Genomic DNA, 20,000 nt, shown 5'->3' with positions numbered 1-20,000 from the left:
CCGCAGTAGAGTTGAATCTTGATTTTTACATATGAATGTGCGTCAGGTCTCTGCAAGTATGGCCTACGACCATATCACCCTAAATGCACCCGATCTCGTCTGATCTCAGCAGCTAAGCAGGGTCGAGCCTGGTTAGTACTTGGTTGGGAGACTGCCTGGGAATACCAGGTGTTGTAGGCTTTTGCATTTTCGCATCTGGACTAGCAGAAGTACCCGGCGTTGCCCGGGTGAAAAATATATTTCTTAATAACCTTACATATATACACAGATTTCATTGTTATGTAATGTTTGAAAGTTTTCAGAAGATTTTAAATGTATTTTCCCCCCGGGCAACGCTGGGTATATCGAGTTTATACCACAAAGTCGTCGCTTGACACGGGTGGGGTGTCGAGGCCTGGTACCGTGCAGTCCCTCCGGCCTCGCCTAGATTGCCCACCCGGCTGATGAGGCTGGGTACTGGGGCCGTTACCCCCCCCCCCCCTCCCCCCGCGCTACAATAATACTGTCTAATCGCTATAATTTTATTATCTACCGACTCTATAATAGTAATTGCACACATTGGGGTGGGGGAGTGAAGAGGACGTGAAACTTTGATGAATTTACTTCAGAGTCGCGTGTTAATGCGTGCGCATATTTTTAACGAGAATTAAAAATGGCGTCCACCCCGCAGCGAATGCGTCGCTACCCGTTGCCAGGGGCAACCGCCGTGGAAAACCAAACGGACCAATCGTGTCTCGCAAATCCCTCACATTTCGTCCAATGAAACTGCGTATGGTCCGGCGACACACAGACAGACAGACACACACACAGACAGACAGATTTGCGATTTTATATATATAGATGGGTCGCGTTTTACTCTTCAATTCACCCAGTCAGTTCACCTGCCAATTGCACGTGGATATGGTGTACTGCATTGGGATCAAGATTTTCTTGTAAAAGACCGTTTAATGCCACTCTTTCGGGGCTCAACCAGTCCAGAATAAACGTGTTCCTGAGTGTTTACCTCCGGCAGTAGAGTTGAATCTTGATTTTTACATATGAATGTGCGTCTAGTCTCTTGCAAGTATGGCCTACGACCATATCACCCTAAATGCGCCCGATCTCCTCTGATTTCAGAAGACTAAGCAGGATCGAGCCTGGTTAGTACTTGGATGGGAGACTGCCTGGGAATACCAGGTGTTGTAGGCTTTTGCATTTTCGCATCTGGATGGGTCGCGTTTTACTCTTCAATTCACCCAGTCAGTTCACCTGCCAATTGCACGTGGATATGGTGTACTGCATTGGGATCAAGATTTTCTTGTAAAAGACCGTTTAATGCCACTCTTTCGGGGCTCAACCAGGAGTCCAGAATGAACGTTTTCATGAGTGTTGACCTCCCGCAGTAGAGTTGAATCTTGATTTTTACATATGAATGTGCGTCAGGTCTCTGCAAGTATGGCCTACGACCATATCACCCTGAATGCGCCCGATCTCGTCTGATCTTGGAAGCTAAGCAGGGTCGAGCCTGGTTAGTACTTGAATGGGTGACTGCCTGGGAATACCAGGTGTTGTAGGCTTTTGCATTTTCGCATCTGGATGGGTCGCGTTTTACTCTTCAATTCACCCAGTCAGTTCACCTGCCAATTGCACGTGGATATGGTGTACTGCATTGGGATCAAGATTTTCTTGTAAAACACCGTTTAATGCCACTCTTTCGGGGCTCAACCAGGAGTCCAGAATAAACGTATTCATGAGTGTTGACCTCCCGCAGTAGAGTTGAATCTTGATTTTTACAAATGAATGTGCGTCAGGTCTCTACAAGTATGGCCGGCGACCATATCACCCTGAATGTGCCTGATCTCGGAAGCTAAGCAGGGTCGAGCCTGGTTAGTACTTGGATGGGAGACTGCCTGGGAATACCAGGTGTTGTAGGCTTTTGCATTTTCGCATCTGGATGGGTCGCGTTTTACTCTTCAATTCACCCAAGTCAGTTCACCTGCCAATTGCACGTGGATATGGTGTACTGCATTGGGATCAAGATTTTCTTGTAAAACACCGTTTAATGCCACTCTTTCGGGGCTCAACCAGGAGTCCAGAATAAACGTATTCATGAGTGTTGACCTCCCGCAGTAGAGTTGAATCTTGATTTTTACATATGAATGTGCGTCAGGTCTCTGCAAGTACGGCCTACGACCATATCACCCTGATTGCGCCCGATCTCGTCTGATCTCAGAAGCTAAGCAGGGTCGAGCCTGGTTAGTACTTGGATGGGAGACTGCCTGGGAATACCAGGTGTTGTAGGCTTTTGCATTTTCGCATCTGGACTAGCAGAAGTACCCGGCGTTGCCCGGGTGAAAAATATATTTCTTAATAACCTTACATATATACACAGATTTCATTGTTATGTAATGTTTGAAAGTTTTCAGAAGATTTTAAATGTATTTTCCCCCCGGGCAACGCTGGGTATATCGAGTTTATACCACAAAGTCGTCGCTTGACACGGGTGGGGTGTCGAGGCCTGGTACCGTGCAGTCCCTCCGGCCTCGCCTAGATTGCCCACCCGGCTGATGAGGCTGGGTACTGGGGCCGTTACCCCCCCCCCCCCCTCCCCCCGCGCTACAATAATACTGTCTAATCGCTATAATTTTATTATCTACCGACTCTATAATAGTAATTGCACACATTGGGGTGGGGGAGTGAAGAGGACGTGAAACTTTGATGAATTTACTTCAGAGTCGCGTGTTAATGCGTGCGCATATTTTTAACGAGAATTAAAAATGGCGTCCACCCCGCAGCGAATGCGTCGCTACCCGTTGCCAGGGGCAACCGCCGTGGAAAACCAAACGGACCAATCGTGTCTCGCAAATCCCTCACATTTCGTCCAATGAAACTGCGTATGGTCCGGCGACACACAGACAGACAGACACACACACAGACAGACAGATTTGCGATTTTATATATATAGATGGGTCGCGTTTTACTCTTCAATTCACCCAGTCAGTTCACCTGCCAATTGCACGTGGATATGGTGTACTGCATTGGGATCAAGATTTTCTTGTAAAAGACCGTTTAATGCCACTCTTTCGGGGCTCAACCAGTCCAGAATAAACGTGTTCCTGAGTGTTTACCTCCGGCAGTAGAGTTGAATCTTGATTTTTACATATGAATGTGCGTCTAGTCTCTTGCAAGTATGGCCTACGACCATATCACCCTAAATGCGCCCGATCTCCTCTGATTTTAGAAGACTAAGCAGGATCGAGCCTGGTTAGTACTTGGATGGGAGACTGCCTGGGAATACCAGGTGTTGTAGGCTTTTGCATTTTCGCATCTGGATGGGTCGCGTTTTACTCTTCAATTCACCCAGTCAGTTCACCTGCCAATTGCACGTGGATATGGTGTACTGCATTGGGATCAAGATTTTCTTGTAAAAGACCGTTTAATGCCACTCTTTCGGGGCTCAACCAGGAGTCCAGAATGAACGTTTTCATGAGTGTTGACCTCCCGCAGTAGAGTTGAATCTTGATTTTTACATATGAATGTGCGTCAGGTCTCTGCAAGTATGGCCTACGACCATATCACCCTGAATGCGCCCGATCTCGTCTGATCTTGGAAGCTAAGCAGGGTCGAGCCTGGTTAGTACTTGAATGGGTGACTGCCTGGGAATACCAGGTGTTGTAGGCTTTTGCATTTTCGCATCTGGATGGGTCGCGTTTTACTCTTCAATTCACCCAGTCAGTTCACCTGCCAATTGCACGTGGATATGGTGTACTGCATTGGGATCCAGATTTTCTTGTAAAAGACGGTTTAATGCCACTCTTTCGGGGCTCAACCAGGAGTCCAGAATTAACGTTTTCATGAGTGTTGACCTCCCGCAGTAGAGTTGAATCTTGATTTTTACAAATGAATGTGCGTCAGGTCTCTACAAGTATGGCCGGCGACCATATCACCCTGAATGTGCCTGATCTCGGAAGCTAAGCAGGGTCGAGCCTGGTTAGTACTTGGATGGGAGACTGCCTGGGAATACCAGGTGTTGTAGGCTTTTGCATTTTCGCATCTGGATGGGTCGCGTTTTACTCTTCAATTCACCCAAGTCAGTTCACCTGCCAATTGCACGTGGATATGGTGTACTGCATTGGGATCAAGATTTTCTTGTAAAACACCGTTTAATGCCACTCTTTCGGGGCTCAACCAGGAGTCCAGAATAAACGTATTCATGAGTGTTGACCTCCCGCAGTAGAGTTGAATCTTGATTTTTACATATGAATGTGCGTCAGGTCTCTGCAAGTACGGCCTACGACCATATCACCCTGATTGCGCCCGATCTCGTCTGATCTCAGAAGCTAAGCAGGGTCGAGCCTGGTTAGTACTTGGATGGGAGACTGCCTGGGAATACCAGGTGTTGTAGGCTTTTGCATTTTCGCATCTGGACTAGCAGAAGTACCCGGCGTTGCCCGGGTGAAAAATATATTTCTTAATAACCTTACATATATACACAGATTTCATTGTTATGTAATGTTTGAAAGTTTTCAGAAGATTTTAAATGTATTTTCACCCCGGGCAACGCTGGGTATATCGAGTTTATACCACAAAGTCGTCGCTTGACACGGGTGGGGTGTCGAGGCCTGGTACCGTGCAGTCCCTCCGGCCTCGCCTAGATTGCCCACCCGGCTGATGAGGCTGGGTACTGGGGCCGTTACCCCCCCCCCCTCCCCCCGCGCTACAATAATACTGTCTAATCGCTATAATTTTATTATCTACCGACTCTATAATAGTAATTGCACACATTGGGGTGGGGGGGGGGAGTGAAGAGGACGTGAAACTTTGATGAATTTACCTCAGAGTCGCGTGTTAATGCGTGCGCATATTTTTAACGAGAATTAAAAATGGCGTCCACCCCGCAGCGAATGCGTCGCTACCCGTTGCCAGGGGCAACCGCCGTGGAAAACCAAACGGACCACTCGTGTCTCGCAAATCCCTCACATTTCGTCCAATGAAACTGCGTATGGTCCGGCGACACACAGACAGACAGACACACACACAGACAGACAGACAGATTTGCGATTTTATATATATAGATGGGTCGCGTTTTACTCTTCAATTCACCCAGTCAGTTCACCTGCCAATTGCACGTGGATATGGTGTACTGCATTGGGATCAAGATTTTCTTGTAAAAGACCGTTTAATGCCACTCTATCGGGACTCAACCAGGAGTCCAGAATAAACGTTTTCATGAGTGTTGACCTCCCGCAGTAGAGTTGAATCTTGATTTTTACATATGAATGTGCGTCAGGTCTCTGCAAGTATGGCCTACGACCATATCACCCTGAATGCGCCCGATCTCGTTTGAACTTGGAAGCTAAGCAGGGTCGAGCCTGGTTAGTACTTGGATGGGACACTGCCTGGGAATACCAGGTGTTGTAGCCTCAAGCATTTTCGCATCTGGATGGGTCGCTTTATACTCTTCTATTCACCCAGTCAGTTCACCTGCCAATTGCACGTGGATATGGTGTACTGCATTGGGATCAAGATTTTCTTGTAAAAGACCGTTTAATGACACTCTTTCGGGGCTCAACCAGTCCAGAATAAACGTTTTCCTGAGTGTTGACCTCCGGCAGTAGAGTTGAATCTTGATTTTTACATATGAATGTGCGTCTAGTCTCTTGCAAGTATGGCCTACGACCATATCACCCTAAATGCGCCCGATCTCCTCTGATTTCAGAAGCTAAGCAGGGTCGAGCCTGGTTAGTACTTGGATGGGAGACTGCCTGGGAATACCAGGTGTTGTAAGCTTTTGCATTTTCGCATCTGGATGGGTCGTGTTTAACTCTTCAATTCACCCAGTCAGTTCACCTGCCAATTGCACGTGGATATGGTGTACTGCATTGGGATCAAGATTTTCTTGTAAAAGACCGTTTAATGCCACTCTTTCGGGGCTCAACCAGGAGTCCAGAATAAACGTATTCATGAGTGTTGACCTCCCGCAGTAGAGTTGAATCTTGATTTTTACATATGAATGTGCGTCAGGTCTCTGCAAGTATGGCCTACGACCATATCACCCTAAATGCACCCGATCTCGTCTGATCTCAGCAGCTAAGCAGGGTCGAGCCTGGTTAGTACTTGGTTGGGAGACTGCCTGGGAATACCAGGTGTTGTAGGCTTTTGCATTTTCGCATCTGGACTAGCAGAAGTACCCGGCGTTGCCCGGGTGAAAAATATATTTCTTAATAACCTTACATATGTAATAATTCTCCGGAGACGGATTCGGAATCGGTCTTCTTTATTTTCACTTCACGGTACACTTGTTCCCACACACTCCGTTGCTGGCAGACAACGGAGAGCGGCAGACTCCCACAACTCCCACCGCGCACGTGGCACCCGGAGTCCCGTTCGCGCGTGGCTCTCACCCCGTTCAGTTCCCCGTCTCCTCTCGATCATCCCTCTCTCCTCCCTCTTAATCCCTTCGTCACGTGGTCCCCCCAGCCAATCCTCCATGGGCAATCTCGACCGTTCTCGATGGTTCCCTGTCACTCCCGGGACCACGCCTCTTATCCGCATCCCCATTAGCTGGGGCCCCAATGGCTGGGCCAATCACCCCTGATGACATGCCGTGATCACGCCGGCCCCACGCTCCCTATCTCGACCCTTATTGGCTACAAGCAGGACCGGCAAGCCAATCCCCCACGTGAACCCACTATAGCTGTTATTACACATATATACACAGATTTCATTGTTATGTAATGTTTGAAAGTTTTCAGAAGATTTTAAATGTATTTTCCCCCCGGGCAACGCTGGGTATATCGAGTTTATACCACAAAGTCGTCGCTTGACACGGGTGGGGTGTCGAGGCCTGGTACCGTGCAGAGCCTCCGGCCTCGCCTAGATTGCCCACCCGGCTGAGGCTGGGTACTGGGGCCGTTACCCCCCCCCCCCCCCCGCGCTACAATAATACTGTCTAATCGCTATAATTGTATTATCTACCGACCCTATAATAGTAATTGCACACATTGGGGTGGGGGGGGGAGTGAAGAGGACGTGAAACTTTGATGAATTTACCTCAGAGTCGCGTGTTAATGCGTGCGCATATTTTTAACGGGAATTAAAAATGGCGTCCACCCCGCAGCTAATGCGTCGCTACCCGTTGCCAGGGGCAACTGCCGTGGAAAACCAAACGGACCAATCGTGTCACACAAATCCCACACATTTCGTCCAATGAAACTGCGTATGGTCCGGCGACACACAGACAGACAGACACACACACAGACAGACAGACAGATTTGCGATTTTATATATATAGATGGGTCGCGTTTTACTCTTCAATTCACCCAGTCAGTTCACCTGCCAATTGCACGTGGATATGGTGTACTGCATTGGGATCAAGATTTTCTTGTGAAAGACCGTTTAATGCCGCTCTTTCGGGGCTCAACCAGGAGTCCAGAATAAACGTTTTCATGAGTGTTGACCTCCCGCAGTAGAGTTGAATCTTGATTTTTACATATGAATGTGCGTCAGGTCTCTTGCAAGTGTAATGTGTGCGAAAGCGACCTTCCGGATGTGACGTCACGAGGAGGCGGAGCCAGGTGACGTGGGTGAAAGGTAGGGGGTCCTTAAGCGGGTAAACCGGAAGGAGAAGGCAGTCGGGGTGTGAATGGAAAGGTGTGGGGCCACGCGGGCGTACGAGCCGAGGGGGCACCGTCAGAAGCGGGAGCCAACCCTGGGAACAGTAGGGAGCTACTGGGAGGTGTAAAGCTGCAGATAGAGATAGGCAGTAAGGCTGTGTGTGAGGGGCAGCGGGGTGGCTGCCAAGAGTCGCAGGAGCGACGAGAAGGCGAGACAGCACGAGGCTGTCAGAGCTGCAGCAGGAACAGCCAAGGGAGCTGTGTGAGAGTACAGCAGCGGAGCTGCTGTGGGGCTGCAAGAGCGACAAGAACAGCAGCGGGGCTGCTGATGTGGACTGGAGTGACATCGGAACCAGCACAGAGAGAATAAGAGAGACAGCCGTGTGGGAACGCAGTACGGACCGAATAAAGGACACTGAGCCAGAGATCGTGGTCAAGTCATTTATTACACTGGGGTCAGAAGTGAAACGGCATGTCTAAGCAAGTATGGAAGAAAATTCCCCCGGCGCCAGCATCGGCTTCTTTGTCCGACGACGACGAATTCCCTCCGACCACGGATTCTGCTGGGGTGGTGGGGGAGAGCCTTGCTGAGGCGAGCACGGGGACGGGCGTGGAAGATGTCGGCGCGATGACGGGTCCGTCAACAACATCGGACGCTGACCAAAGATGGCAACAGGTGGCAGAACAACTGGAGACACTCAAGGACGTCCTGGCGCATCTATGTCACCTCGTTACGCCAAGGACGACGATGGAACGAGAAGGTGCTCCACGGGCCGCCACGTTGCCTGCCCTGCCGCCGCCATTGGCCACGCAGCAAGAAGACGCCATCTTGCGCGCTCCGCGGCGCCAAACCGCCATCTTGGCCACGCCGCGGGCCGACGCCATTTTGAATTTGCCTCCAGAACAACCATCATTGGAAGACGGCGTAAAGAGGAGTCGGAGTCGCCACCTTACTACAGTTAAGGAATTCTCTATCGGGGGCGATTGGAGCGCTTTCGCCTGCCGATTTTTGGCGGCGGTTCGTTCAGCAAGATGGACCGATGCGGAGGCCTTGGAAGTGTTGCCGACTCTACTGGACGACGAATCTGTTCGATTTTTCCGTTCCATAACGGCCGATAAGAAGAAGACTTTATGTGGAGTTTTTGAGGAAATGGCCGACGCCTATGAGCCACCTGACGACGCACATCGGCGATTCGCTCAACGACAACGAGCACCCGAAGAATCGCCCGTGGCGTTCAGGGGTGCGGTGTTGGAGCTGGCCATGGCAGCATATCCTGACACGCCACAGGATCTGCTCGAGCCTCTCATATTGGGAAAAATGCTGGAGCTGTCTCGGGATCTGGGGATCCCCATGCCTGTGTGTGGGCATGAGAAGCTCACGTCCCGGGCGGCAGCAAAGTGTCTGGATGCGCAGTTTAATCTCCGTCGCTGGAAGCAAGTGGCGGCATGGACGGGTGGGCCCGTCAAGGAAGGAGGCGCGATGGGGTGGGACCCCACAAGGGCGATCTATGTGCCGGATGAGCGGGGTCCACAGGAGCTGACGGCTGCCTCCTCTCCATGGTCGGGACGCGGAAGGCCGGGGCCGCGCGCTACGCCATCGGGACGGGGCCACCGGGATGCAAGACCTGCGCTTCGGCGCAACGAGGCCGATTGCTTCCGCTGCGGCCGTAGGGGCCATTACGCCAAAGATTGCTGGGCCCGCTTCCCGGGTCCGCCGCAGCAGGAGCCCACAACACCGGACAAGCCGACCAAGGAACCTCCGAAACAGGCATGTCGGCACGCACCAGACACTCGGCAAGGCTTTACACCTCACCCACCACCTTTGTTGCGCGATCCTATTGTTGTTGTTAAAGAAGGGCCATCGACGGGGCCTTGTCATTCAGTTACGCAGTGGCGCAAATTGGCACGGAGAGTTGTCGCGGCCGCTACGGGTTCGTCCACTGTACCGGGGTCCATACAAGGTGTGGACGTGCGCATTTTGGTCGACTCGGGAGCGTCTGCGACTATTATATCGGATGTCATTTTCCATCTGTTGGGCATTCCGCCGGGGGCTGTGCGTCCGGTTTATGGGTCTTGCGTCGCTACGAACGGGGGTAGTATGGGTATCGTGGGCCAGGTGGATGCTAAGATATCTATAGGGGATGTGTCGGCTTCGGGCGTTGTGTTAATATCGAGATCTTTGGCGGTTCCTTGCTTACTAGGCACGGATTTTTTGGCTAAGATGCCCATTTTGATTAAAATCAATGAGAATTGTATTGAATTGCCGGGGGGCCGTCGAATCTCGTTTCTGCCGTCGCCCTGGGGGCGACCTGCTTCGGCCGTACAGGTGCAGGCGCTGTCCGTCGCATCTGTGGACATCCCACCTGGTTCACAGATGCTTATACCCTTGCGGTATCGGAAGCCCCTGCCCAATCGGCTAGGAGCATTAGGGGTCTTGTTGTCACCATCCGCCACGATAACAACGGGATTGGCGTTAGTTGGGGCACAGACCATCGTCCGGCCGGATCAATTACCGGTTTTACAGGTGCTTAATGCGGGGGTGGAAAACATCCGTGTTCCGGCCGGTACGGTTGTGGCACATGCCACTACGGCGTTTGCGACGCACGATTGTCCGCATCGCCGGGGAGTGGTCGCTGGTGTTTCCGAGCCAAGGGGTTCGGATAATCGTTGGATCGCTACCTTATGTGACGAAAATTCTTCCCTGTCCGTGGGGCAACGTGATGCGCTGCGTAAATTGTTGCTGACGTATTTGGATGTGTTCAGCTCCGACGATTTGGATTTGGGACGCACATCGTTGCTTTCCCATCACATTGAGACGGGCGACGCTGCCCCTATTCGGTTAAATTCGCATCGGATGAGTCCAGCGGAGCGAGAACACGTTCGGGGGGCGGTGGAAGACATGTTGGCTGCGGACATTATATCGCCATCTAACAGCCCATGGGGCGCTCCTGTGGTCTTGGTTAAGAAAAAGGATGGCAACTTGCGATTTTGTGTCGATTTCCGAAAATTGAATAAGATATCGGTGGCAGATGCGTACCCCCTGCCGCGTATGGACGACTCCCTTGACGCATTGTCGGGGGCTAAGTTCTTTTCCACACTGGACCTCTCTTCGGGATTTTGGCAGCTTCCCCTTGACGAGTCCTCACGGGAGAAAACCGCATTCCGTACACCGCAGGGGTTATTTCAATTCAACTGCCTCCCGATGGGATTGAATGCGGCCCCTGCTACATTTCAAAGATTGATGGAGCTCGTTTTGACGGGGTTGCAGTGGGAGACGTGTCTTATATATTTGGACGATATTATTGTGTTCAGCCGCACATTTGAGGAACATTTAACGCGGCTGGAGACAGTGTTCACGAGGATGCGCTCTGCCAATTTGAAATTCAAACCAAAGAAATGCCACCTACTGCAACGGTCCGTCCGTTATTTGGGGCACATTGTGAGTGCAGAGGGGGTGTCCACGGATCCGGAAAAGACGGCGTGTGTCCGGGATTGGCCGACTCCGGCCTCTGTGGGGGATGTTCGGCGGTTTTTGGGATTTGCCTCGTATTACCGAAGATTTGTGCCGGGGTTTGCGACGATTGCGAGGCCCTTGCATCTCCTTACGGGTAAAGGACGGAAATTTGTTTGGGGAGAGCCGGAAGAGGCGGCCTTTCGGAGTCTGCGTGATCTATTGGCTACGGCCCCGACATTGGATTATCCCGATTTTGATCGCCCTTTCATTCTTGATACGGACGCGAGTGACACAGGTATTGGGGCGGTATTATCACAGTCTAAAGGGGACGTAGAGCGCGTCGTGGCGTATGGTAGCCGAGTCTTGTCGCCTGCGGAAACACGCTACTGTGTCACTCGTAGAGAACTTTTGGCGGTTGTTTTTTTCCTACGGCAATTTCGACCGTACCTTTACGGTCGTTCTTTTATTGTGCGTACGGATCATGCGGCCTTGCAATATGCACTTAAAATGGACCAGCCATCGGGACAGTGGGCACGTTGGTTGGACACGCTGCAGGAATTTTCCTTCCAAATTCAACATCGGAAGGGAGTGCGCCATGCGAACGCTGACGCACTTTCCAGATTACCAGGGCGCGCCCCTTGTAAATGTGCGTCGGGGACGCATAGGTGTTCGCCGATTCTGAACCCCCCTCAGCCGCTTACGTTGGCCGTCGGGAAGTCGGATACTCCGATGGAACCGGGACCGACTGATGGGGTTTTGAATCTGCCGCGGTCTGTCTGGATTCGGGAACAGATGATGGACGAGTCGTTGTTGTCCATGCGGAAGCGGTCTATGAGGGACAATGGGAGTCCGAGTTCGGCTGTGGGGCCGCGAACCGCTCTCCGAGATGGTCTGCTTATGTGGCAAGAAAGGTTCCAGGAAAGCTGGCGTGTGGTGGTACCAACGTCCTTGCGATTTGAGTTGATTAGAACTCTCCATTGTGACATACTATTGCATTTAGGGGTGCAGAAGACCTTGTTGACGTTACAACGTCATTATTTTTGGCACGGCATGGCGACAGATGTCGTAGGGCACGTGCGCGCGTGCCCTGAATGCGCCCGGCGTAAGCCGCCTAAACATCCTTACGTGCCGCCTCTCCAGTCGATTCAGGTGTCTCGAGTCAATGAATTGGTGGCACTGGACATATTGGGACCCTTCCCACCATCGGCGAGGGGAAATAAATATTTGCTGGTAGGGGTTGAGTATCTCTCCCGTTGGCCGATGGCCTGGCCGTTGCCCGATCAGTCGGCCGCGGCCATCACCGACGCCTTTTTGTTTGGGTACATTATGGACAAGGGGGCGCCGGAGAGACTCCTCACGGACCAGGGCCGAAATTTCTCTTCTAAATTATTGGCTGAAGTGTGCGCAGGCCTTGGGACTAAGAAGATACGGACATCTCCATACCATCCGCAGACGGATGGTATGGTTGAGCGGCTGAACAGGACATTGTCTGCCATGCTTTGCCATACTGTGAGTGAACAGCAATCGGATTGGGATCTGCACATCCCCGGAGTGCTTTCGGCGTACAGGATGACGCCCCATGCGGCTACAGGGTATTCGCCGTTTTACCTTATGTATGGTCGGGAAAACGTGCCTCCGGTGGATGTGCAATTGGGTACTGGGGTGAAGGGACCTCGTAAACCACTCCCTGAATACATTCAGGACACGGTTCGCCGGGTTACGGAGGCGCGGGAAAACGCCCGCGTGGCTACGGCCAAAGCCCAGGCCCGGAACGAGCGGTATGCTCGGCGGTCTGAGGGGGAGTGCCCCTGGAAGGTGGGAGACCTGGCCTTGCTCCATTGCCCGCAGGTGCGGCCGGGGACCTCTCCTAAATTGCACAAACCTTGGCATGGTCCTGTGCGCCTCATTGAGGTTCCCAATCCACAGTCGGCGCGCGTTCAGTTTGGTTCTCGCCGTTGGTTTGTTCATACGTCGCGGTTGAAACCATATGTTGCTCCCCAACGTGATGCGTCATCTCCCAATGTTGCCTTGCCGGGGTCTGTTGCTGCTGACTCTGACTCTTCCCCGCCTGCGTCCATTGATCTTGCTAGAGCGCCTGTCGTACCTGTTCCAGACAGGCCGACCGTGACACCGCGGGGGAGGAGTGGGCCTGTTCGGAGGGCGCCTGCCAGGGCTGCGGGACCTTCAAGCCCGGCGACCCTTCCGACCCCGCTGCAGGCGCATTCGCGGAATACGACCAAGACTGATTCGTCAGGGACACGAGATGTCGGTGGACTTCCAATCGCAGCAGGGGAATTACCCCCTGTCATTTCTCGTGTTCCATCGCGTCCCCGTTCTACAAGTGGGCCGCCGACCGTCCGGGACGGGCCGGCGACCCGCACTCGTTCCAAATCGCTTACGTTTCGTTGATTGTATGTTGTTATTGTTCTTGTTCTTGCCGTCGTATTTATCGCATGCTTTCGTACGTTCGTCGATGTTACTTGTGTGTTGTTCTTGTTGTTATATTGCATGCTTAGTGTCCTTTAAGGGGGAAGGTCGGTTCACCGCATTACGCTTTGGTGTTGTTCAGCCGAGGTCGGCTGGGTTTTTTCTATGGGGGAGGGTGGTGTAATGCGGGCGAAAGCGACCTTCCGGATGTGACGTCACGAGGAGGCGGAGCCAGGTGACGTGGGTGAAAGGTAGGGGGTCCTTAAGCGGGTAAACCGGAAGGAGAAGGCAGTCGGGGTGTGAATGGAAAGGTGTGGGGCCACGCGGGCGTACGAGCCGAGGGGGCACCGTCAGAAGCGGGAGCCAACCCTGGGAACAGTAGGGAGCTACTGGGAGGTGTAAAGCTGCAGATAGAGATAGGCAGTAAGGCTGTGTGTGAGGGGCAGCGGGGTGGCTGCCAAGAGTCGCAGGAGCGACGAGAAGGCGAGACAGCACGAGGCTGTCAGAGCTGCAGCAGGAACAGCCAAGGGAGCTGTGTGAGAGTACAGCAGCGGAGCTGCTGTGGGGCTGCAAGAGCGACAAGAACAGCAGCGGGGCTGCTGATGTGGACTGGAGTGACATCGGAACCAGCACAGAGAGAATAAGAGAGACAGCCGTGTGGGAACGCAGTACGGACCGAATAAAGGACACTGAGCCAGAGATCGTGGTCAAGTCATTTATTACACAAGTATGACCTTCGACCATATAACCCTAAATGCGCCCGATCTCGTCTGATTTCAAAAGCTAAGCAGGGTCGAGCCTGGTTAGTTCTTGGGTGGGAGACTGCTTGGGAATACCAGGTGTTGTAGGCTTTTGCATTTTCGCATCTGGATGGGTCGCGTTTTACTCTTCAATTCACCCAGTCAGTTCACCTGCCAATTGCACGTGGATATGGTGTACTGCATTGGGATCAAGATTTTCTTGTAAAAAACCGTTTAATGCCACTCTTTCGGGGCTCAACCAGGAGTCCAGAATAAACGTTTTCATGAGTGTTGACCACCCGCAGTAGAGTTGAATCTTGATTTTTACATATGAATGTGCGTCAGGTCTCTGCAAGTATGGCCTACGACCATATCACCCTAAATGCGCCCGATCTCGTCTGACCTTGGAAGCTAAGCAGGGTCGAGCCTGGTTAGTACTTGGATGGGAGACTGCCTGGGAATACCAGGTGTTGTAGGCTTTTGCATTTTCGCATCTGGATGGGTCGCGTTTAACTCTTCAATTCACCCAGTCAGTTCACTTGCCAATTGCACGTGGATATGGTGTACTGCATTGGGATCAAGATTTTCTTGTAATAGACCGTTTAATGCCACTCTTTTGGGGCTCAACCAGGAGTCCAGAATAAACGTTTTCATGAGTGTTGACCTCCCGCAGTAGAGTTGAATCTTGATTTTTACATATGAATGTGCGTCAGGTCTCTGCAAGTATGGCCTACGACCATATCACCCTAAATGCGCCCGAACTCGTCTGCCCTTGGAAGCTAAGCAGGGTCGAGCCTGGTTAGTACTTGGATGGGAGACTGCCTGGGAATACCAGGTGTTGTAGGCTTTTGCATTTTCGCATCTGGATGGGTCGCGTTTAACTCTTCAATTCACCCAGTCAGTTCACCTGCCAATTGCACGTGGATATGGTGTACTGCATTGGGATCAAGATTTTTTTGTAAAAAACCGTTTAATGCCACTCTTTCGGGGCTCAACCAGGAGTCCAGAATAAACATTTTCATGAGTGTTGACCTCCCGCAGTAGAGTTGAATCTTGATTTTTACATATGAATGTGCGTCAGGTCTCTGCAAGTATGGCCTACGACCATATCACCCTGAATGCGCCCGATCTCGTCTGATCTCAGAAGCTAAGCAGGGTCGAGCCTGGTTAGTACTTGGATGGGAGACTGCCTGGGAATACCAGGTGTTGTAGGCTTTTGCATTTTCGCATCTGGATGGGTCGCGTTTTACTCTTCAATTCACCCAGTCAGTTCACCTGCCAATTGCACGTGGATATGGTGTACTGCATTGGGATCCAGATTTTCTTGTAAAAGACCGTTTAATGTCACTCTTTCGGGGCTCAACCAGGAGTCCAGAATAAACGTTTTCATGAGTGTTGACCGCCCGCAGTAGAGTTGAATCTTGATTTTAACATATGAATGTGCGTCAGGTCTCTGCAAGTATGGCCTACGACCATATCACCCTGAATGCGCCCGATCTCCTTTGATCTCGGAAGCAAAGCAGGATCGAGCCTGGTTAGTACTTGGATGAGAGACTGCCTGGGAATACCAGGTGTTGTAGGCTTTTGCATTTTCGCATCTGGATGGGTCGCGTTTTATTCTTCAATTCACCCAGTCAGTTCACCTGCCAATTGCACGTGGATATGGTGTACTGCATTGGGATCAAGATTTTCTTGTAAAAAACCGTTTAATGCCACTCTTTCGGGGCTCAACCAGGAGTCCAGAATAAACGTTTTCATCAGTGTTGACCGCCCGCAGTAGAGTTGAATCTTGATTTTAACATATGAATGTGCGTCAGGTCTCTGCAAGTATGGCCTACGACCATATCACCCTGAATGCGCCCGATCTCGTCTGATCTTGGAAGCTAAGCAGGGTCGAGCCTGGTTAGTACTTGGATGGGAGACTGCCTGGGAATACCAGGTGTTGTAGGCTTTTGCATTTTCGCATCTGGATGGGTCGCGTTTTACTCTTCAATTCACCCAGTCAGTTCACCTGCCAATTGCACGTGGATATGGTGTACTGCATTGGGATCCAGATTTTCTTGTAAAAGACCGTTTAATGTCACTCTTTCGGGGATCAACCAGGAGTCCAGAATTAACGTTTTCATGAGTGTTGACCTCCCGCAGTAGAGTTGAATCTTGATTTTAACATATGAATGTGCGTCAGGTCTCTGCAAGTATGGCCTACGACCATATCACCCTGAATGCGCCCGATCTCCTTTGATCTCGAAAGCTAAGCAGGATCGAGCCTGGTTAGTACTTGGATGAGAGACTGCCTGGGAATACCAGGTGTTGTAGGCTTTTGCATTTTCGCATCTGGATGGGTCGCGTTTTACTCTTCAATTCACCCAGTCAGTTCACCTGCCAATTGCAAGTGGATATGGTGTACTGCATTGGGATCAAGATTTTCTTGTAAAAAACCGTTTAATGCCACTCTTTCGGGGCTCAACCAGGAGTCCAGAATAAACGTTTTCATGAGTGTTGACCGCCCGCAGTAGAGTTGAATCTTGATTTTAACATATGAATGTGCGTCAGGTCTCTGCAAGTATGGCCTACGACCATATCACCCTGAATGCGCCCGATCTCCTTTGATCTCGGAAGCAAAGCAGGATCGAGCCTGGTTAGTACTTGGATGAGAGACTGCCTGGGAATACCAGGTGTTGTAGGCTTTTGCATTTTCGCATCTGGATGGGTCGCGTTTTACTCTTCAATTCACCCAGTCAGTTCACCTGCCAATTGCACGTGGATATGGTGTACTGCATTGGGATCCAGATTTTCTTGTAAAAAACCGTTTAATGCCACTCTTTCGGGGCTCAACCAGGAGTCCAGAATAAACGTTTTCATCAGTGTTGACCTCCCGCAGTAGAGTTGAATCTTGATTTTAACATATGAATGTGCGTCAGGTCTCTGCAAGTATGGCCTACGACCATATCACCCTGAATACGCCCGATCTCCTTTGATCTCGGAAGCTAAGCAGGATCGAGCCTGGTTAGTACTTGGATGAGAGACTGCCTGGGAATACCAGGTGTTGTAGGCTTTTGCATTTTCGCATCTGGATGGGTCGCGTTTTACTCTTCAATTCACCCAGTCAGTTCACCTGCCAATTGCACGTGGATATGGTGTACTGCATTGGGATCAAGATTTTCTTGTAAAAAACCGTTTAATGCCACTCTTTCGGGGCTCAAACAGGAGTCCAGAATAAACGTTTTCATGAGTGTTGACCGCCCACAGTAGAGTTGAATCTTGATTTTAACATATGAATGTGCGTCAGGTCTCTGCAAGCATGGCCTACGACCATATCACCCTGAATGCGCCCGATCTCGTCTGATCTCAGAAGCTAAGCAGGGTCGAGCCTGGTTAGTACTTGGATGGGAGACTACCTGGGAATACCAGGTGTTGTAGGCTTTTGCATTTTCGCATCTGGATGGGTCGCGTTTTACTCTTCAATTCACCCAGTCAGTTCACCTGCCAATTGCACGTGGATATGGTGTACTGCATTGGGATCAAGATTTTCTTGTAAAAAACCGTTTAATGCCACTCTTTCGGGGCTCAACCAGGAGTCCAGAATAAACGTTTTCATGAGTGTTGACCACCCGCAGTAGAGTTGAATCTTGATTTTAACATATGAATGTGCGTCAGGTCTCTGCAAGTATGGCCTACGACCATATCACCCTGAATGCGCCCGATCTCGTCTGATCTTGGAAGCTAAACAGGGTCGAGCCTGGTTAGTACTTGGATGGGAGACTGCCTGGGAATACCAGGTGTTGTAGGCTTTTGCATTTTCGCATCTGGATGGGTCGCGTTTTACTCTTCAATTCACCCAGTCAGTTCACCTGCCAATTGCACATGGATATGGTGTACTGCATTGGGATCCAGATTTTCTTGTAAAAGACGATTTAATGCCACTCTTTCGGGGCTCAACCAGGAGTCCAGAATTAACGTTTTCATGAGTGTTGCCCTCCCCAGTAGAGTTGAATCTTGATTTTTACATATGAATGTGCGTCAGGTCTCTGCAAGTTTGGCCTACTACCATATCACCCTGAATGCGCCCGATCTCGTCTGATCTCAGAAGCTAAGCAGGGTCGAGCCTGGTTAGTACTTGGATGGGGGACTGCCTGGGAATACCAGATGTTGTAGGCTTTTGCATTTTCGTATCTGGACTAGCAGAAGTACCCGGCGTTGCCCGGGTGAAAAATATATTTCTTAATAACCTTACATATATACACAGATTTCATTGTTATGTAATGTTTGAAAGTTTTCAGAAGATATTAAATGTATTTTTCCCCCGGGCAACGCTGGGTATATCGAGTTTATACCACAAAGTCGTCGCTTGACACGGGTGGGGTGCCGAGGCCTAGTACCGTGCAGAGCCTCCGGCCTCGCCTAGATTGCCCATCCAGCTGAGGCTGGGTACTGGGGCCGTTACCCCCCCCCCCCCCCCCCCCCGCGCTACAATAATACTGTCTAATCGCTATAATTTTATTATCTACCGAACCTATAATAGTAATTGCACACATTGGGGTGGGGGGGGGAGTGAAAAGGACGTGAAACTTTGATGAATTTACCTCAGAGTCGCGTGTTAATGCGTGCGCATATTTTTAACGGGAATTAAAAATTGCGTCCACCCCGCAGCGAATGCGTCGCTACCCGTTGCCAGGGGCAACCGCCGTGGAAAACCAAACGGACCAATCGTGTCTCGCAAATCCCTCACATTTCGTCCAATTAAACTGCGTATGGTACGGCGACACACAGACAGACAGACACACACACAGACAGACAGACAGATTTGCGATTTTATATATATAGATGGGTCGCGTTTTACTCTTCAATTCACCCAGTCAGTTCACCTGCCAATTGCACGCGGATATGGTGTACTGCATTGGGATCAAAATTTTCTTGTAAAAGACGGTTTAATGCCACTCTTTCGGGGCTCAACCAGGAGTCCAGAATAAACGTTTTCATGAGTGTTGACCTCCCGCAGTAGAGTTGAATCTAGATTTTAACATATGAATGTGCGTCCGGTCTCTGTAAGTATGGCCTACGACCATATCACCCTGATTGCGCCCGATCTCGTCTGATCTCGGAAACTAAGCAGGGTCGAGCCTGGTTAGTACTTGGATGGGAGACTGCCTGGGAATACCAGGTGTTGTAGGCTTTTGCATTTTCGTATCTGGATGGGTCGCGTTTTACTCTTCAATTCACCCAGTCAGTTCACCTGCCAATTGCACGCGGATATGGTGTACTGCATTGGGATCATGATTTTCTTGTAAAAGACCGTTTAATGCCACTCTTTCGGGGCTCAACCAGGAGTCCAGAATAAATCTTTTCATGAGTGTTGACCTCCGGCAGTAGAGTTGAATCTTGATTTTAACATATGAATGTGCGTCAGGTCTCTGCAAGTATGGCCTACGACAATATCACCCTGAATGCGCCCGATCTCGTTTGATCTTGGAAGCTAAGCAGGGTCGAGCCTGGTTAGTACTTAGATGGGAGACTGCCTGGGATTACCAGGTGTTGTAGGCTTTTGCATTTTCGTATCTGGATGGGTCGTGTTTTACTCTTCAATTCACCTAGTCAGTTCACCTGCCAATTGCACGCGGATATGGTGTACTGCATTGGGATCAAGATTTTCTTGTAAAAGACCGTTTAATGCCACTCTTTCGGTGCTCAACCAGGAGTCCAGAATAAACGTTTTCATGAGTGTTGACCTCCCGCAGTAGAGTTGAATCTTGATTTTAACATATGAATGTGCGTCAGGTCTCTGCA

The 20,000-nt window shown here is 50.7% G+C and overlaps 20 non-coding genes and 6 pseudogenes across 20 annotated transcripts; all 26 read left to right on the top strand.

The window, feature by feature from the left end:
• Positions 1 to 61: 61 nt before the first annotated feature.
• LOC144726138 (5S ribosomal RNA) lies at positions 62 to 180 on the top strand. Its single transcript, XR_013587197.1, has one exon. It is a non-coding gene; the product is annotated as a 5S ribosomal RNA (ribosomal RNA).
• Positions 181 to 1,068: 888 nt separating this feature from the next.
• On the top strand, positions 1,069 to 1,188 carry LOC144725613 (5S ribosomal RNA; annotated as a pseudogene).
• Positions 1,189 to 1,437: 249 nt separating this feature from the next.
• LOC144725942 (5S ribosomal RNA) lies at positions 1,438 to 1,556 on the top strand. Its single transcript, XR_013587008.1, has one exon. It is a non-coding gene; the product is annotated as a 5S ribosomal RNA (ribosomal RNA).
• A 249-nt stretch (positions 1,557 to 1,805) lies between these two features.
• On the top strand, positions 1,806 to 1,914 carry LOC144725596 (5S ribosomal RNA; annotated as a pseudogene).
• A 250-nt stretch (positions 1,915 to 2,164) lies between these two features.
• On the top strand, positions 2,165 to 2,283 carry LOC144725992 (5S ribosomal RNA). The gene has a single exon (XR_013587056.1). It is a non-coding gene; the product is annotated as a 5S ribosomal RNA (ribosomal RNA).
• Positions 2,284 to 3,172: 889 nt separating this feature from the next.
• LOC144725675 (5S ribosomal RNA) lies at positions 3,173 to 3,292 on the top strand (annotated as a pseudogene).
• A 249-nt stretch (positions 3,293 to 3,541) lies between these two features.
• LOC144725941 (5S ribosomal RNA) lies at positions 3,542 to 3,660 on the top strand. Its single transcript, XR_013587007.1, has one exon. It is a non-coding gene; the product is annotated as a 5S ribosomal RNA (ribosomal RNA).
• Positions 3,661 to 3,909: 249 nt separating this feature from the next.
• On the top strand, positions 3,910 to 4,018 carry LOC144725595 (5S ribosomal RNA; annotated as a pseudogene).
• Positions 4,019 to 4,268: 250 nt separating this feature from the next.
• On the top strand, positions 4,269 to 4,387 carry LOC144725991 (5S ribosomal RNA). The gene has a single exon (XR_013587055.1). It is a non-coding gene; the product is annotated as a 5S ribosomal RNA (ribosomal RNA).
• Positions 4,388 to 5,284: 897 nt separating this feature from the next.
• On the top strand, positions 5,285 to 5,403 carry LOC144726150 (5S ribosomal RNA). The gene has a single exon (XR_013587209.1). It is a non-coding gene; the product is annotated as a 5S ribosomal RNA (ribosomal RNA).
• Positions 5,404 to 5,650: 247 nt separating this feature from the next.
• LOC144725316 (5S ribosomal RNA) lies at positions 5,651 to 5,769 on the top strand (annotated as a pseudogene).
• Positions 5,770 to 6,018: 249 nt separating this feature from the next.
• LOC144726137 (5S ribosomal RNA) lies at positions 6,019 to 6,137 on the top strand. Its single transcript, XR_013587196.1, has one exon. It is a non-coding gene; the product is annotated as a 5S ribosomal RNA (ribosomal RNA).
• Positions 6,138 to 14,208: 8,071 nt separating this feature from the next.
• Positions 14,209 to 14,327, top strand: LOC144725686 (5S ribosomal RNA; annotated as a pseudogene).
• A 249-nt stretch (positions 14,328 to 14,576) lies between these two features.
• On the top strand, positions 14,577 to 14,695 carry LOC144726104 (5S ribosomal RNA). Its single transcript, XR_013587164.1, has one exon. It is a non-coding gene; the product is annotated as a 5S ribosomal RNA (ribosomal RNA).
• Positions 14,696 to 14,944: 249 nt separating this feature from the next.
• LOC144725206 (5S ribosomal RNA) lies at positions 14,945 to 15,063 on the top strand. Its single transcript, XR_013586686.1, has one exon. It is a non-coding gene; the product is annotated as a 5S ribosomal RNA (ribosomal RNA).
• Positions 15,064 to 15,312: 249 nt separating this feature from the next.
• On the top strand, positions 15,313 to 15,431 carry LOC144725956 (5S ribosomal RNA). Its single transcript, XR_013587021.1, has one exon. It is a non-coding gene; the product is annotated as a 5S ribosomal RNA (ribosomal RNA).
• A 249-nt stretch (positions 15,432 to 15,680) lies between these two features.
• On the top strand, positions 15,681 to 15,799 carry LOC144725245 (5S ribosomal RNA). Its single transcript, XR_013586722.1, has one exon. It is a non-coding gene; the product is annotated as a 5S ribosomal RNA (ribosomal RNA).
• Positions 15,800 to 16,048: 249 nt separating this feature from the next.
• On the top strand, positions 16,049 to 16,167 carry LOC144725918 (5S ribosomal RNA). The gene has a single exon (XR_013586984.1). It is a non-coding gene; the product is annotated as a 5S ribosomal RNA (ribosomal RNA).
• A 249-nt stretch (positions 16,168 to 16,416) lies between these two features.
• Positions 16,417 to 16,535, top strand: LOC144725263 (5S ribosomal RNA). The gene has a single exon (XR_013586739.1). It is a non-coding gene; the product is annotated as a 5S ribosomal RNA (ribosomal RNA).
• Positions 16,536 to 16,784: 249 nt separating this feature from the next.
• Positions 16,785 to 16,903, top strand: LOC144725244 (5S ribosomal RNA). The gene has a single exon (XR_013586721.1). It is a non-coding gene; the product is annotated as a 5S ribosomal RNA (ribosomal RNA).
• Positions 16,904 to 17,152: 249 nt separating this feature from the next.
• Positions 17,153 to 17,271, top strand: LOC144725208 (5S ribosomal RNA). The gene has a single exon (XR_013586688.1). It is a non-coding gene; the product is annotated as a 5S ribosomal RNA (ribosomal RNA).
• A 249-nt stretch (positions 17,272 to 17,520) lies between these two features.
• LOC144725935 (5S ribosomal RNA) lies at positions 17,521 to 17,639 on the top strand. Its single transcript, XR_013587001.1, has one exon. It is a non-coding gene; the product is annotated as a 5S ribosomal RNA (ribosomal RNA).
• A 249-nt stretch (positions 17,640 to 17,888) lies between these two features.
• LOC144725968 (5S ribosomal RNA) lies at positions 17,889 to 18,007 on the top strand. Its single transcript, XR_013587033.1, has one exon. It is a non-coding gene; the product is annotated as a 5S ribosomal RNA (ribosomal RNA).
• A 248-nt stretch (positions 18,008 to 18,255) lies between these two features.
• Positions 18,256 to 18,374, top strand: LOC144725216 (5S ribosomal RNA). Its single transcript, XR_013586696.1, has one exon. It is a non-coding gene; the product is annotated as a 5S ribosomal RNA (ribosomal RNA).
• Positions 18,375 to 19,270: 896 nt separating this feature from the next.
• LOC144725994 (5S ribosomal RNA) lies at positions 19,271 to 19,389 on the top strand. The gene has a single exon (XR_013587058.1). It is a non-coding gene; the product is annotated as a 5S ribosomal RNA (ribosomal RNA).
• A 249-nt stretch (positions 19,390 to 19,638) lies between these two features.
• Positions 19,639 to 19,757, top strand: LOC144725212 (5S ribosomal RNA). The gene has a single exon (XR_013586692.1). It is a non-coding gene; the product is annotated as a 5S ribosomal RNA (ribosomal RNA).
• The last annotated feature ends 243 nt before the right edge of the window (positions 19,758 to 20,000 follow it).

The sequence above is a fragment of the Lampetra planeri genome, chromosome 22, assembly GCF_965212315.1.
Source record: "Lampetra planeri chromosome 22, kcLamPlan1.2.h2, whole genome shotgun sequence".
In the NCBI taxonomy this organism is placed as follows: domain Eukaryota; kingdom Metazoa; phylum Chordata; class Hyperoartia; order Petromyzontiformes; family Petromyzontidae; genus Lampetra; species Lampetra planeri.
Note: the sequence above shows the minus strand (reverse complement) of the source record. Positions and strands in the feature narration are given on the sequence as shown.